We start from the raw sequence: 15,191 nt of genomic DNA, 5'->3' as shown, positions 1-15,191 counted from the left end.
CACTTTCCAAAAACACCTTCCAAGAAAAACAGCAATTCCTACATTGTTTTTGTGGTTTTGATTTTATGTTATTCACCGAATGGTAAAAATGACATGTTAAGTTTTTTCTGTGGATCAGTACGATTGAGCCGATACCAAATTGTATAGTTTTTATTATGTTTTACTACTTTTACAAAATAAAAACTATTTGTTTGGTGTCACCTATCCCTTTTTAAAAAAAATTTGTGTGCGTGGGCCTGAGTTTTGCGGGGCAAGCTGTAGTTTTTATTGGTGCCATATTGGGGTACATAAGACTGTTTGATCATTTTTAATTACATTTTTTGGGCAGGCAAAGCCCCCATAAAGCAACACTTCTGGCATTTTGTTTTTACGGCAATCACCATGTGGGATAACATTTTTTATATTGTAATAGTTCGGACTTATACAGGCGCGGCAATATTATTTATGTTTGTTATTTATTGTTTACGCTATTTTATGGGAAAAGGATTGTTTTATTTTACTGTTAATATTTTTTCTGTATATTGTTAAAAACGTTACTAAACTTGTTTTGTTTTTTTTAGTCCCACTAGGGGACTTGAACATTTATGCATTGTAGTGTATTGTACTTTTAACGGTCAGAGGCAGGGCTTAATAGGAGATCAAACATGGCAGACCTTAGTGCTATTAGTAGGCCCCGGCTGCCATGACAACGCATTGGCACCCCTTGATTCTGTGACAGTGGGACGGATAGGATGACAGAGGGGGCTCCTATTAAATGGGGCATCTAAACGGTTAAATGACCGGGATAGGAGTTATCTTTGATGTCTGAGCCCGCTTCATACCACTCCTGACCCACCATGATGTAAATGTACGTCATGGTGGGTTAACGGGTTAATAAGCATGCAGTTTAAAAATATAAAGAAAAGAAACGTGATCACGCTAGGGCTTTATACAGGTCCCTGAATGTAGCCATGGTGACCAAAATGAAAACATATATTGTTTATATGGCTGGCTGCATTCAGAGAACTGAAAAATTATGTACAATAGAAAATAGGTTTATATTACAAAGTGACTTTTCATTAAATAACAAAACCTACTTTACAGAGGACCCACTAGCTCTCCTGACATGTGTGTCTTAGTAAATACTTGTTTTCCCCATTAAATAACAATTCCATGCGTTGTGCCGTTCCTCTGTTACTCCTCTTGAAAATGACTCAATAGTTTGACAACTGGGTGTTACCGTTCCTCTTTTCAATAGGGAGCGTATGGCACCCTACACACTGTGACACCATCCAATCAGTGTGGACTGTGTCAGTCTGAGTAGAGACACACCCTAGTGACAAGTAGAATGGGAACAACCAGTTGCCAATTTATTCATACCTTTCCAAGAAGAATAACAGAGGAACAGCACAATGAAGAGATCTAAGAAAAGATGGTTTAGACTTTCTTATTTCCTGGGGAAAAAAAAGTATTTACATAAAAAGACATATCAGGAGAGGTGACAGGTACTCATTAAGGGTACAACATTATAGGCTTCGTTCACATCTGCGTCGGGACTCCTTTCATGGGTTCTGTCGGAGCTTTCCATCAGGGTTTCTTATGTATTGCATATATATGGGGTTAGTGACTGCCTCAATTTTTCTTCTTGCACTCCTCCCATTTTGCCCTGGGTGATTTTAATTAGTTTAATGCTGGTTCCTACCATCCCCAGATATATGTAGGTTTAGTCCCAGTTCTGGGTGTATGAGCAGCTTCAGGGACCCACCTTATAGAGATCGCCTTGTCGTGGCAGGCGGGCTCACACAATTTGATCAAAATGTTAAGAACCTCACTATTGTAAGTAGAATCAGCAGCAATGCATATTTATTTATATTTAGTGGTTTAGGTGGCATTGGTGTTCGCAGTGTGCTGTCGCCATTTTCTTGTGTGCTGCATTGAAATCAATAGTGATGCAAATGGAAACCTATTGTTTCCGTTTGAAATCCGTTCATGGGTTCCCCTGATGGAAATCTCAGATGAAACCCATGAACGGAGTCCCGACATAGATGTAAATGAAGCCTTAGCTTTGCAATTTATGAAAAAGTTCAGTATCTTTGAAAGAAACTTGCTTTACTCATCCAGTATACATTTTCAGATACAGAGTTACATTTAGAATTCTACTGCTTTCCTGTTGTCAGTGCAGTGCATTGTGGGAGCTCACATCACAGAGCTACACTGTTAGGTTACATGGCTGAGAGCAGAGCTACAGCAAATCTTAAGTAACTGAAGTCACAGGGAAGAGGAAAGGGGGAAAGGGGATCATGTTACTGTCTTCTTGCCTCAGCCTGTGTCAGTCACTCTGTGAGAGGGGAGAGGTAGCAGCAAGAAGGTAGCTTGGTCAGAACACACAGCACTGCACCTCCAAGAAGAGACCGCCCACTTAGGACAGTATAGGCCCTATCACAAAGACCAATGATTGGGCAAGGCAACGATCAGCCGATGTGCAGGGAAACGCTCATTCATCAGCTGATCTGCTCTTTTATGCACCATTAAATATTATCATTATCGGCAGCACATCCCCTGTGTAAACAGGAAGATGTGCTGCTGACATGATGGAAATGTATGGGGACGAGCGATCAGAGTAACGATCGCTTGTCCCCATACATTGCTGATCATTGCTCCTTAAGAAAGGGCCAAACAAGTGCCAATCAATGAGCTGTCTCATTGATCGGTGCTCGTTTTCACGGCCCATATCGGGCCATGTAAGGGTATGTTCACACGTCAACGCCAAATACGTCTGAAATTACGGAGCTGTTTTCAGGAGAAAACAGCTCCTGAATTTCAGACGTTTTTACAAGTGCACGCGTTTTTCGCGGCATCTTTTACGGATGTAATTGGAGCTGGTGTTCATTGGAGTCCATGAAAAACTGCTCCAAAAACGTCCCAAGAAGTGTCCTGCACTTCTTTGACGTAGCCGTAATTTTACGCGCCGTCTTTTGACAGCGACGCGTAAAATGACAGCTCGTCTGCACAGAACATCGCAAAACCCATTGCAAGCAATGGGCAGATGTTTGCCGACGTATTGGGGCCGTCTTTTCAGGTGTAATTCGAGGTGTAAAACGCCTCCATTACGTCTGAAAAGAGGTCGTGTGAACATACCCTAATAGGACCTTATGGTTGAGCTGAAAAGGTGACAATCAATGTTTAACAGTTATAACATAAATATTGTATAAAGTTGTATGTACATACATTGTGTCACGTCTTGATTCTCTATGGGCCACTGGAAGCAGCTACATCGCATAGCGTAATTTATCGTACGATATTTGCCGCTGTGCAGGCCTAACCTTATAAAGAGAGAATTAATATTTACAGAAATAGTGCAATGGGGGGGGGAAAGATCCAACATATGCGGGCTACACACAAACGTTGCACTACATCTAACACACATCTACAGCTTCTTAAAGAAGGATTATGATTATTTTTTGTAATGACTTTAAACTGTAAATGTTAAAAGTGCAATTACGCTTTAATTAACCTTTTCAATAGGACATATTTTTGTCGTTACTCTGGATATGAAAAGGTTAAAAAAAATGCATTCAGAGCTTCAGTTCATTGACGGGCCTCTTTGAAAGATCTTAAATGAATATTTCATAAATCAAACAGATTGTCTACACCTGAGCTGTATGTACATATTATAGAGAATGACAACTCATAGAACAATCCGCATCCAGCGATTGTCCTAGAAAATAAACCGGCTTCACATTGAGGATTTCCCAGAAGACACCTGTCACGATAATGGAGACACATGAATTGTTCTTTTCTTCTTATTGTCTGACTGGTGGCTCTCAAAAGACGTATTGTCTCAGCCAACATTATGGAGATTCTCCTGGTATAATTTTTCCTATTTGCCAGGAGAAAAGAATGGGGCAGATTTTTTGTTTCGTTATTTTAAACTGGTTTTATTGAAATTTTCAAAATTTTACAAGGATGGGAAGTAAAACTCCAGCAGGAATGTACATGCTTGATAAATAAGTGCATTACATACATTGCTAATCTCATTATCACACCTTTGGTGCTGGCTAGGAAAGACAAGTAGGGAATGGGGTAGGAAACAGAGGTATGGGGGAAAAAGGGAAAACAGAAGGGAACCCAATGCCGGATGTGCTAAACTCCCAAAAACATAATTATAACAAAACTTGTCTGCAACTTGTATCAGAAAGGAATAGGTTATGACATCCGCTTTACAATCCAGACGGCAGGACCCTAAAAATTCACTAACCAGTGGGCGCGAAAGTGGCACGTGGGCGGTCCCAGGTTATTATTTAGGAAGATAAATCACTAGGCAAATCCTCAGTCATCACCCTCTCTTGATACCATAATGTTAGGCTAAAAAATCACTAAGAGCCTGTCACATGTAAATGGAGAGAATAGAGATGAACCTTTCCATTCTATTCTGTCACGTAGGGTTCGTGGACCCACTGGGCCATACTGCCTTGGCGGTATGGCAGCTGGCCAACAGGGCGCAGGTCAGAGTCTATAGTTTATATAGGGTACCTGTGGCAGCTCGGACAGTAACAAGGCAGGCTAGGAAGAAACTAAGCAGCAGGTAGACGTCAGGCGTGGAGAAGCAGGACAGGCGTGGTATACAGCACAGCACGGCTACAGCTGAGCACGGCACTAAATCAGGATACAGGTTTCAGGATACAGGAACAGGGAACACTGGGGGCAGGAAACACTAGGGGACCATTTGCAAGACAAACTTGGAATACGACAACAAAGCTCAGGCGTGGGAGGATGGGGCTGAGACCTTCTTATAGCCCAGGGTGCTCTGGGAGCAATTAGCTCAATCTCCAACATGCGTGTGCTCTGGCTTCTTAAGTCTGGACTGAGCTCATGAGCGCACCCTGGTGGTCACTGTGGAGCAGGACGGCCGTATGTGCAGACATCTCTTGAGAGGAGGGCGTCGACTGGATGGAAGGAGTTCATGGTCAGCGACTACGGACGTTACATATTCACACTCCCAACACTTCGGTAAAGTTTCTGTGGGACTTAATCACAGCACAACGTATATCTCGCGAGGTCATGCTGTGCTGTGTGAGTAAGTCCCACAGAAACTTTACCGAAGTGTCGGGAGTGTGAATAGACATCTCATCCTGGCTGTAGGTGATGTCTATTCACTCTCAAGACACTTCAGTAAAGTTAATGTGTGAGAAAGTGAAATCAGAGCGTTATCTCACGAGATCACGCTGTGCAGTGAAACGAGCTAAACATGAATGGAGAGAAGTATGTGACGCTGATTGATCAGCATCATACACTTCTCTTTACAAAGCCCAGTTGGTAAAAAGGTAAAAAAAACGCCCCGTTATCTATTAAGAAACGAATTAGCATAAATCTAAAATTGCTCATAACTTGCTAAAAAATGATCGTTTTTCAAAATAAAAACCACTGCTGTTATCTACATTACAGCGTCGAACACATTATGTAGAAGATAGAGCACTTATAATCTGGTGACAGAGCCTCTTCAAATTACAAATTGTGGTTTTTTACACGTTTTGTGCGTGCTTGTCGTGTTTATTTGGTGCGTAATTAGGACTCCCATTGACTATGGGAAGTAGGCGCAGTTTCAGCACATTTTATACACCAAGTAATTGACCTGACGCTTAGTTTTTTACGTGACGCGTTCTTTAACGCACGTACGTAAAAATGCTTTGTTTGCACTAACGGTGCACTTTACCATTGATGTCAATGGGAATCTAAAATCATGTGTTTCCTGACGCGTTTTTCCGCGCGTCAAATACCCACCGTGTGAACAAGGCCAATGTCTAATGTTTAATAAAAATGAAAGCTGTAACATGGTTATTATGGGCTGTACCCAGACATTCTGTAGGACAGGAGTCAGCTTGAATGTTTCTCAGCATAGATAAAACTTACTAAACATTCGCCAGGAGGCATGAAGATGTGATAACTGGGACTTGTCAAGATCTTAACCAGTGAGTTCTTGAAACTGAAATGTTTCTCAAACACTTTTATAGAATAAGGCTACAAAAAACGGCTGAAAATATGGAGCTGTTTTCAAGGGAAAACAGCCTCTGATTTTCAGCAGTTTTTTAAAGCAACTTGCGTTTTTTGCGGCGTTTTTGGAGCTGTTTTTCTATAGAGGCAATGAAAAACGGCCCCAAAAACGGCTCAAGAAGTGACATGTACTTCTTTTTACGAGGCTTTTTTTTTACACGGCCCTTTTTAAAAAACGGCCATATAAAAACGCCCTGTGGGAACGGATCGACGATTTTTCCCACTGAAATCAATGGCCAGATGCTTGGAGGAGTTCAGCCCCCGCATTTTTTGCCGTTTTTCGGGCCATAAACGCCCCGAAAAATGATTATACCCTAAAAGCCTGTATTTTGTATTTCAACAATTCATCTAGAGCACAGGAAGCAATGTGTTTGTTCCCAATGGAGAAAGAAAAGCCTCGTTCACATCACTTCAGAATTATAATGTCTTCTTCTGTTCACAGAATACACTTACAAATATACTTCATTTGACTAAACAATCTCTTTGAAATTAATAATCGGAGCATTAGACAAAGGACTTTTTATGCATATCCCACGTCCACAGATGAAACACATGTAAACCCACATTCCACTCCCAAAAATTATTTTATTGTTTGCGTTCGTTTTTTTTGGTTTTTTTTTGGGGGGGGGGGATTTAAAAAAAAACAAACAACAAAAGCAGCAGTTCAAAAATTATTATTCTTTTTGTAAACACTATAGTGTGGTATAAGTAACGTTAACTTTATTCTACTGGTCATTAAGACTATAGGAATATATCAAATATGCATCGTTTTTTTCCTTTTACTGCTTTTGCACAATGTATCACTGACAGGCAATCTATAGGCACATACCAAAGGCCCTGGCTGCCATGGTAACCCGTCGGCACCCCACGATCACACAGATGTGCTGAGAGAGGAATCTCCCTTGGTCAAACTCCTTAGATGCCACAGTCCCTATTGACCGCATCATCTAAAGGGTTAAACTGCCAAGATCAAGTTATCACTGTGTAGATAGGGAGGAGAGCACACACGGCAGAATCTGCAGGAGGAGAATTCACACACAGGCCGTATCAGTGTCAGTGTATGCACAATAAGGAAATTATACAATATTAGAAGGGCTTTATTAGAAGGAGAAATTAGTACAGAAATGGAGCAGTGTTTGTACATGAGAGATAGTGAAGACAGGAAAAAAAAACAGACCTTACATCTAGCATGTATTACTGGGAGGGACACGTCCACATGAGAAAAGTCTTAAACTAGAAGCAGTTTGCAAACTAAATATCAGGGTGTTGGAAAAATAAATGGAAGAATGAAGATTGCAGCCTGAAACTTATGGCAACTTTTTTCACTCAAGGTAACTACTGGCATTTGTTAAAATAATTTATTTAATGTCAAAGGTGTTCATAGCCTAATATTGCCGTTTTCACAATGGCCTCTAGAGCACACACAGTAAGCTGATATTTCCTATTCTCTGTATCTCACTAGTCATCTTTGCTGTGTAGACTGTGACAGCATGTACAGAGTCATACCATTATCATTAGAGGGTGGGATGTGTTAGTGATAGCGCTATTGTACTGCTGGAGGCCTAGATAATGCCTCCAAAGACAGCAAAACTATAGGATACATTAAAAAAAAATTGACAGATTTTTTTATACCCTAGCTCAGCAGTACATTGTCCCAATTACCAAGTAATACCACTATACTAGATCAAATATTTTCACCATACAGAAATTAAATACTATTACTAAAGAGAATCTCTATAACAATATTACCACCACACAGTAATGGCTTCTTTTGTGCAACCTATATAGCAACATTGACTCCCTTTGTGCTCCTTACATAGTAACTGTGCCACCTTTTGTGCTCCCAAAAAAGTAACAATGCCCCATTTTATGCCCCCATACACAGTAATAGTGCCCACTTTGTGTCCCTGAAAAAAATTAATATGATACTTACCTATTCCTGTTCCCATGATGGAGTGGCTGAGGTCCATTTTAGCACGTTCTGTAAGTGGCCAGGCGCAGGAAGCACAGTGCAGTGACATAAGTGCGCTGCCTGCTAGCTTTATGTGCATGATCGTGGCTTCTTGTAGGCTGCCGGCCTAAAGTGGCCCGTGGCCTACGAGACAATGGTGTTCCTGCTCCACCATAGATTTCAACTGTACCCACATTCTAAGGATGCAGATATAGTTGGAAGGGGCACTCGTTCGAGGATCCTGGGAATCTCGACAAGAATTCGGGATGCCCGGTGCTAGCAACGCCACTGCATAAAGTACACACACACACACGCACGCACGCACACACACAGACACACACACACACGCAGCACACACACACAATGCTGTACTGTCTATACAGACAATGCATGAAGGAAGAGTATATCTGCAATATGACTGCCCCAGGGAAGTTTTTACTAATAAATTGCTACACTATTTAAAAAAGAACACAGTGCTTCCCTTCTACGGACTTAAATCTAATGAATTAAACTAAAATGAAATACATGAGACATTCTCTTTAATAGACATTGCAACTAACTAGATTATCAAAGTATCAGCCAGCCGAGCATAGATTCGTAATAAACCCTATCATCATAGAACCATAGATACATTCTCACACTTTTCAAGTTAATTCATTTTATTCTATAATAAAGACAAAAGCTCAATATAGAAATACATTAGACATTGTGATATAACCTTCAGAACAATGCTAGTGTATGCAAATGAGGTTTTTGTTTTATTTGAGATAACATTTACCCAATGATGGAGAAGAGAAATTTCCAGGTCAACTATTTTTGATGCCACTATTTTTGCAAAAAATTAAATCTCAGGGAAACGTTCATTGGCATTAACTAATAGTTCAAAGAAAAGGCAAAATAATGCTAAATATAAATGAAAGTCCATCAGAAAACCATTTCATCTATCATCTATCTATCTATCTATCTATCTATCTATCTATCTACCTTAGGTGTAATAATGCTTGGCTTATTGACTTTATTACAGAGATGGCAGATTATGTATCACTATTTCTACCATTGGAGGGGGGGGGGGATAGAAGCTGTCTGTTTTACAAAGCAAAGAAGAACTGCCAAATTACCAGCTCAGTGTTATCACAGCCTTAGACATCATATACACAGTGATGTCACATTAAAGAAATCAATGAAGTTTCACAAACGTAACCATGCGCACAGTGACGTCACAGTAGTGAGATTTTGTGCACAGTGAGGTCAAAGTACAGGGATAATGCACAAAGCAATGTTACATCACAAAAATAATGCAGAAAGTGAAGTGACAGCATAAGAATAATGCACAAAGTGATGTCACAGAACAATAATAATGCACATAGTGATGTCACAGCACAAGAATAAGGCACACAGTAATGTCACAGCAGGCACGCTATGACATCATAGCAAAGGAATAACGTGCACAAAAATGTTACCATGGTGACATCCCAGCACAGGAAAAAAAACATAATAATGTCATCATGCTGGTATAATATACACAATGACATCAAATTATTGGGATAATTAAGTGATGTCACAGCAGAGGAGTAATACTAAAAAGTGATGCCATAGAAGAATGATAATGCCCACCGTAGTGGTGCAACAAGTACTTATGGGGCTCTATAAGCAAAACTTTCAATAGACTCCCATTCAATGTTCCATGCCCCCCTTCAATCATCCATAGTCACCATTAACTGCACCTTACCTCTGCGTAAAGATGAGTCCCCTTAGTTGTTGGGCCTGGTAGTTATGGCCATTGGTAGGTACTACCAATAAAGTAAAACAAAGGAGCATCATTTACACGGTGTTGAGATTTTGACGTTCTTAAAAAAACAACAATAAATGGTAAAAGTATATGAAATTTTTACCCATCATTTGCTCTTCTTAAAAATTACTTTCTAATAGTATATAAGGTAAACCCACTTCTGATCACATATTTAGACTTCACTCTGTTATTCTGCATGAAACAGTGCACTGCATTGGTAGTTTACTTACAAAATCTGTCTTCTTACAACTAGAGGTTCTCAATCGAACCACATTATAGTGGTTATGTCTGTGTCACTAGGTCTACCAATTGGGGGGGGGGGGGGATAGAAAGATAAAAATATGCTTTGCATTGATGACGTACCATGAGCACTTGTGGGTTCACTCCAGCACAATGCCACACATTTCTACTAGATAAGTATTTATGATTATTCTTTTCATTGACTTCAGTTTATAGCTTTGAAGAGAGCAACAAGAAGAACTGTCAGGGGACTTTTTGTCTCCACGATGGGATTGTTTTTTTTTTGGTATAGTGATATTAAATAAATTTCATGTTATAAAGCAATACATTTCTAATTAAATACAATTAGCAATTTGCTGTTGCAAGATGCATTTTTTCCAACAACTTTGAGAGGCGCTTATTAGTATGGGGAAAGGGAAAAGCATAAGTGTTTTGGCGATTTCTATTTTCTCATGCATGGAAGATTGAATAAGGTGGTGTGGCGTGGCTAGAACTTGTATTTCCGCAGCATATTATGGCAGCTATGTCAATAGATACAGGAGAAGGTTCTACACAAAGGTTGGTCATAATGGTGGATATAGAGACAATGGAGTTCAGACGTTCTTGCTGAATGTCTGTGTATACTGGTTGCTCAGGGACTGTGTTTGATTAAACCTGCACGTCCATATAGAAAGCATTGTGGATATCTCTATACATTACGTATATCAATGTGGACTGCCTTATGAATGTGTGTGTACAAAAACCCAGCATGTGGGGCCACATCCTCTAAGCTCAGTCTCAGCGACCCAATTCTGATAAGATGCATATTATGTATTTACTTTTAGTGTTCAAGTCAAGGGTATACATACAATTCAAGGTGACCCTAAGGCTTGTATGGGGTCTGGGTATAGATAGTTGTCCAGTTGAGGCTGGCCCTATTTCCCTTCTCCCAAAGGTTCATGCCACTATTCTCTGCTGCGGCTGGTGAACATAGAGCACGGGAACAATCAAGCTCCAGGTTCTGTTTTCCCTGCCTGGTATGTGTAGAGGTGTAAACCGCATCAGAAAGTTGGTCAATTTAAATTTTTGCAATGGGCCCAAGCCCTCTCTTTTCTCCCCCAACAGAACCTTATCTGAAAAATGTAAAGCCTTTTAAAGATTATATTTTTCAATGTTGTTCTAGAGTTTCTATGATCCTACATTCCTCTACTGGAACAGCTTCAAAAGGGGTTTTCCAGGACTTTGACATTGATGGTCTTTCCTTAGGATAGGCCATCAATATCCGATCGGTGGGGGTCCAACTCTTGTTACCACCGCCAATCATTCTAACTGAAAAGACCCCTTCAATGTTTACCAGGCACAGCGCTGTACATTGGTTGTGGCTGTGCCTGGTCAGTATGTCACTGTCTTAAGGATAGGCCATCAATATCAAAGTTTCGGAAAAGCCCTTTAAAGTGAATGTCCACCTTTGAATATGTTTTTGTTGATCTAAATAGGTTCAACATTTTGTGCTGATTAATTTCATATTATATTTAAATTGGGATCAGAGCTCTTATTTTGGAAACAGAGATCCAAATCCCCTACATAGCCATACAGTTAAAGGAAAAAATTCTGGATAAGGGGATATTAAAGGGTACCTGTCGTTTCATTTGGCTTTTCAGGATAAGCTACCTTGTGTGTGTACGTGAGGAATAGCACTATTTCTGGCCATTATATGACTTTGATTTTGCAATTTTTAGCAGTTTTCCCCTTTGCATGCTATATCTGGGGTTTGCATTTCTCTCTGAGCTGGGGGATGGAGACTGGCAGCCATACACTACACACTGTAAGAAGAGGAGAATCTTCTCCATAACCTTCTCTCACTCAGAAACAGCCCCAGGATAATGCAGGACATATATAGAGAAGTACTGACCTGTACTGATGTGAATAAAGTGTTTTGGTTGTGATAGAAAGTTTCTATGCCTGTCGTTCTGCTCTTATCTCCTGCACTTCCCGCTCACTCCCCCTTCCCTCTCCACAGTCTTCTATAGTCATGTATAATCTGATACATGTGAGCTGCAGTCTGACTCGAGACGGAGATAGCTGAATTTTTAGAGTGATAGTCAGTTTAACAGAGGGAGAGGGAGCAGGAAAAAAGCCAGATAAGCGCAGAAACAGGCTTGTTACTCTGATAAGATATATTACAAGGTTTCTTATAGTCACCGGTACTATTCATATATGCAAAGTTTGTTGAAATGACAGTGCCCATTTAAGAGCAATATGACAAAACCTGTATGCAGTAAGCGCCCCCTGGTGGCAGCTGCAGGTAGTCACAATGTCATGACTTAACTCCATGGCTGCATATAGGGAACGGGTAACTTGGTGTTGTGTATCTAAAAAATATAAAGAAAGTTCTGTATACTGTATATATGTGTGTATGTGTGTGCGTGTGCGTGTGCGTGTGTGTGTGTGTGTGTGTGTGTGTGTGTGTGTGTAATATCAATCAGCTCAGAATCTTGGATGTAAAGTCAAGTCAACGTTCACTTTTACAATACTGTTTTATATTCACAGTCTATTGTCAGGTGATAATTTTTATAAATTCTTTTATTTTCATTTTCGAAACACAAAGTATACACAACACAATTGGAATAAGCCAGTGCAATACAGTCAACAGGCCACAGGTCAACTACCTGCATTACATAAGTGCATAGGATCACATGAAAAATAGCACATCGCTCAAACAAGAGTGAAAAAATCTCCGATATGCACCCCGGATCCGCAGCCGTGCATAGTACTCCATGAGCGAGCAGGGAAACAGTAAGAGAAAGGAAGAAAAGCAGAAACACTAAGGGAAGAGAGGAAAGGGAAGGAACTAACCTGACACACTGGACCTAGGTGATAAGTCAAGAGGCCATGATGGCCTTATATTCTGCAGTGGATCGAAATCGGATCCATTCACGCCATGTTCTGAGGAAGGAGGCGTGGGACCCCTTCATTGATGCCATGAGTTCCTCCATTCTCATAATCTCCTGAATCTTACCGCACCCTATGCCCACTGACGGGGGACAGGATTGTTTCCACAGTGCAGGAACACACGCCCAAATGGCGAACCACCGAGCGTCTATACGTAGACAGGGGCACCTCACACAGATGGAGCAGGAAAAGGCCCGGGGATGTGGGAGGGGGAAATCTGTAAATTTCGAGGAAATGTGCCACACCTCTGACCAGAAATCAGTCAGGAGTGGGCAGTCCCAAAAAACATGCAAGATTGTACCCACATGGTCACCACATCTCCAGCATAATGGCGAAGCCGCCGGGATCATTGCATGCAATCTGGAAGGCACCCTATACCAACGAGACAGAATCTTGAACCCTGCCTCCTGAAATCTACTGGCCATAGAGGATTTATACGTCATGGTGAACAGGTGCTCCTTTTGTTCAGGAGTAAATGTCAAGCCCAAGTCTCTTTCCCAACTAAGCAGGTAAGGTGGTAGCGGCAGATTGGAGGGTGAGATCAAGAGAGTATAAAGTCTGGACAATGAATGTCGAATCGTGCCCGTGCCTGTACATAAGAGTTCAAACGGGGAGCTACCCCGCGAGTAAGCCGCTGGATGTTCTAATGATGCCAGGAAATGTCGCAACTGGGTAACCTGCCACGCCGTGAAAGAGACTGGGTCCGACAAAGAATGTAGCTGAGCGCTATTCATCCACATCTCGTCCTGCAAAAAGTGTACTGCCCGTCCCTTACCCGCCCTCAACCAAAGCTGGAAAGGGCCACAGTCCAGTCCCGGCGGAAAGGCTGGATTGCCCAAGATCGGGAACAGCGGAGAGGGGGACGGCGAGATCTCTGCCCAAGGAAAAATCTGCGCCGCAACTGCCAGGGTGGGTCCGATTGTCGGGTGTGTCCGTGCTACCAGGGGAACATGTCTACCCAACCAAGGTAGGGCCTGTATAGGGACTGTCATGAAAGCCTGTTCCATTGACACCCATTCCTTAATCTCGCTATGTCGGAACCAGTCCAAAATTCGTGTCAAGTGAGAGGCATGATGGTAGGACACAAAGTCAGGAAGACCAACGCCCCCCTCACACTTTACACAAAAAAGCATGGATCGGGCAATACGCGCAGGTTTCCCTGCCCAGATGAATTTGTGCAAAAGGGACAGCAGGGATTGAAAGAACGGGCGTGGGATGTGTATCGGTAGGGCCTGAAAAAGATACAGAATCCGCGGTAAAATATTCATTTTAAATATCAAACCAGGTAAAGGTGCCCGACGTCCAAGAATCCAGGTCAGCCTTTACACGTTGAAGAAGTGAAGGAAAGTTCACCGCATAAAGGCGAGACAGATCACTGGGAAGGCGGACCCCCAGGTATTTAAGCGAGTCCCTAGCCCACTTAAAGGAGAAGGACTCAGACAGGTCAGCAACCAGGGTCTGCGGTAACGAGATGTTAAGAGCCTCTGACTTCTGGTAGTTGATCTTGAAGTTGGATAATCTCGAGTATCTACTCAACTCCGCCATCAGGTTGGGCAAGGAAATCCTCGGAGCCGTGAGGAAGAAGAGCAAGTCATCCGCGTAGGCGGCGACCTTATGAGGCCTGCCTCCCAAGTCCAAGCCCGTAATATCCAGGTTGGAGCGGATATTGCACAAAAAGGGCTCAAGGCATAAAATGAAAATCAATGGAGATAGGGGGCAGCCTTGCCTCGTACCATTAGCGATTGTAAATGAAGATGAAAAGTGCCCGTTGACCTTAACCTGAGCCGATGGGGAGGAGTAGAGACCCGAAATCCAGGACATCATATGAGTCCCCATACCTACATGCCGCAAAGTTGCTAACATAAAATCCCAGCTGCCCCTGTCGAAGGCTTTCTCTGCGTCCGTCGACAAAAAACAGGTGGGAAGGGACGAAACTGCCGCCTGGTACATCAAATTAATCGCCCGTGTGGTGTTGTCTCACGCTTCCCGCAAGGGCATAAAACCCACTTGGTCGGTATGTATCACATTGTGCAGGAGCGGAGTCAACCGATATGCCAGAATCTTCGCAAATAGTTTCAGATCTACATCCAGTAGAGAAATAGCACAATAATTCTGACATAAGGATGGATCCTTCCCCTCCTTGGGTATGACCGTAATGTGGGCCCTCAACGTGTCTCTAGGGATGGAGCCCCCCTCAGTGAGTGAATTGAAGGCCCGGAGGAAGTGGAAGTAGGTCTTATAGTATGGTAG

Source organism: Rhinoderma darwinii, chromosome 2 (assembly GCF_050947455.1).
Source record: "Rhinoderma darwinii isolate aRhiDar2 chromosome 2, aRhiDar2.hap1, whole genome shotgun sequence".
Taxonomy (NCBI): Eukaryota; Metazoa; Chordata; class Amphibia; order Anura; family Rhinodermatidae; genus Rhinoderma; species Rhinoderma darwinii.
The sequence above is the reverse complement of the archived record's forward strand: the minus strand, read 5'-3'. Positions refer to the sequence as shown.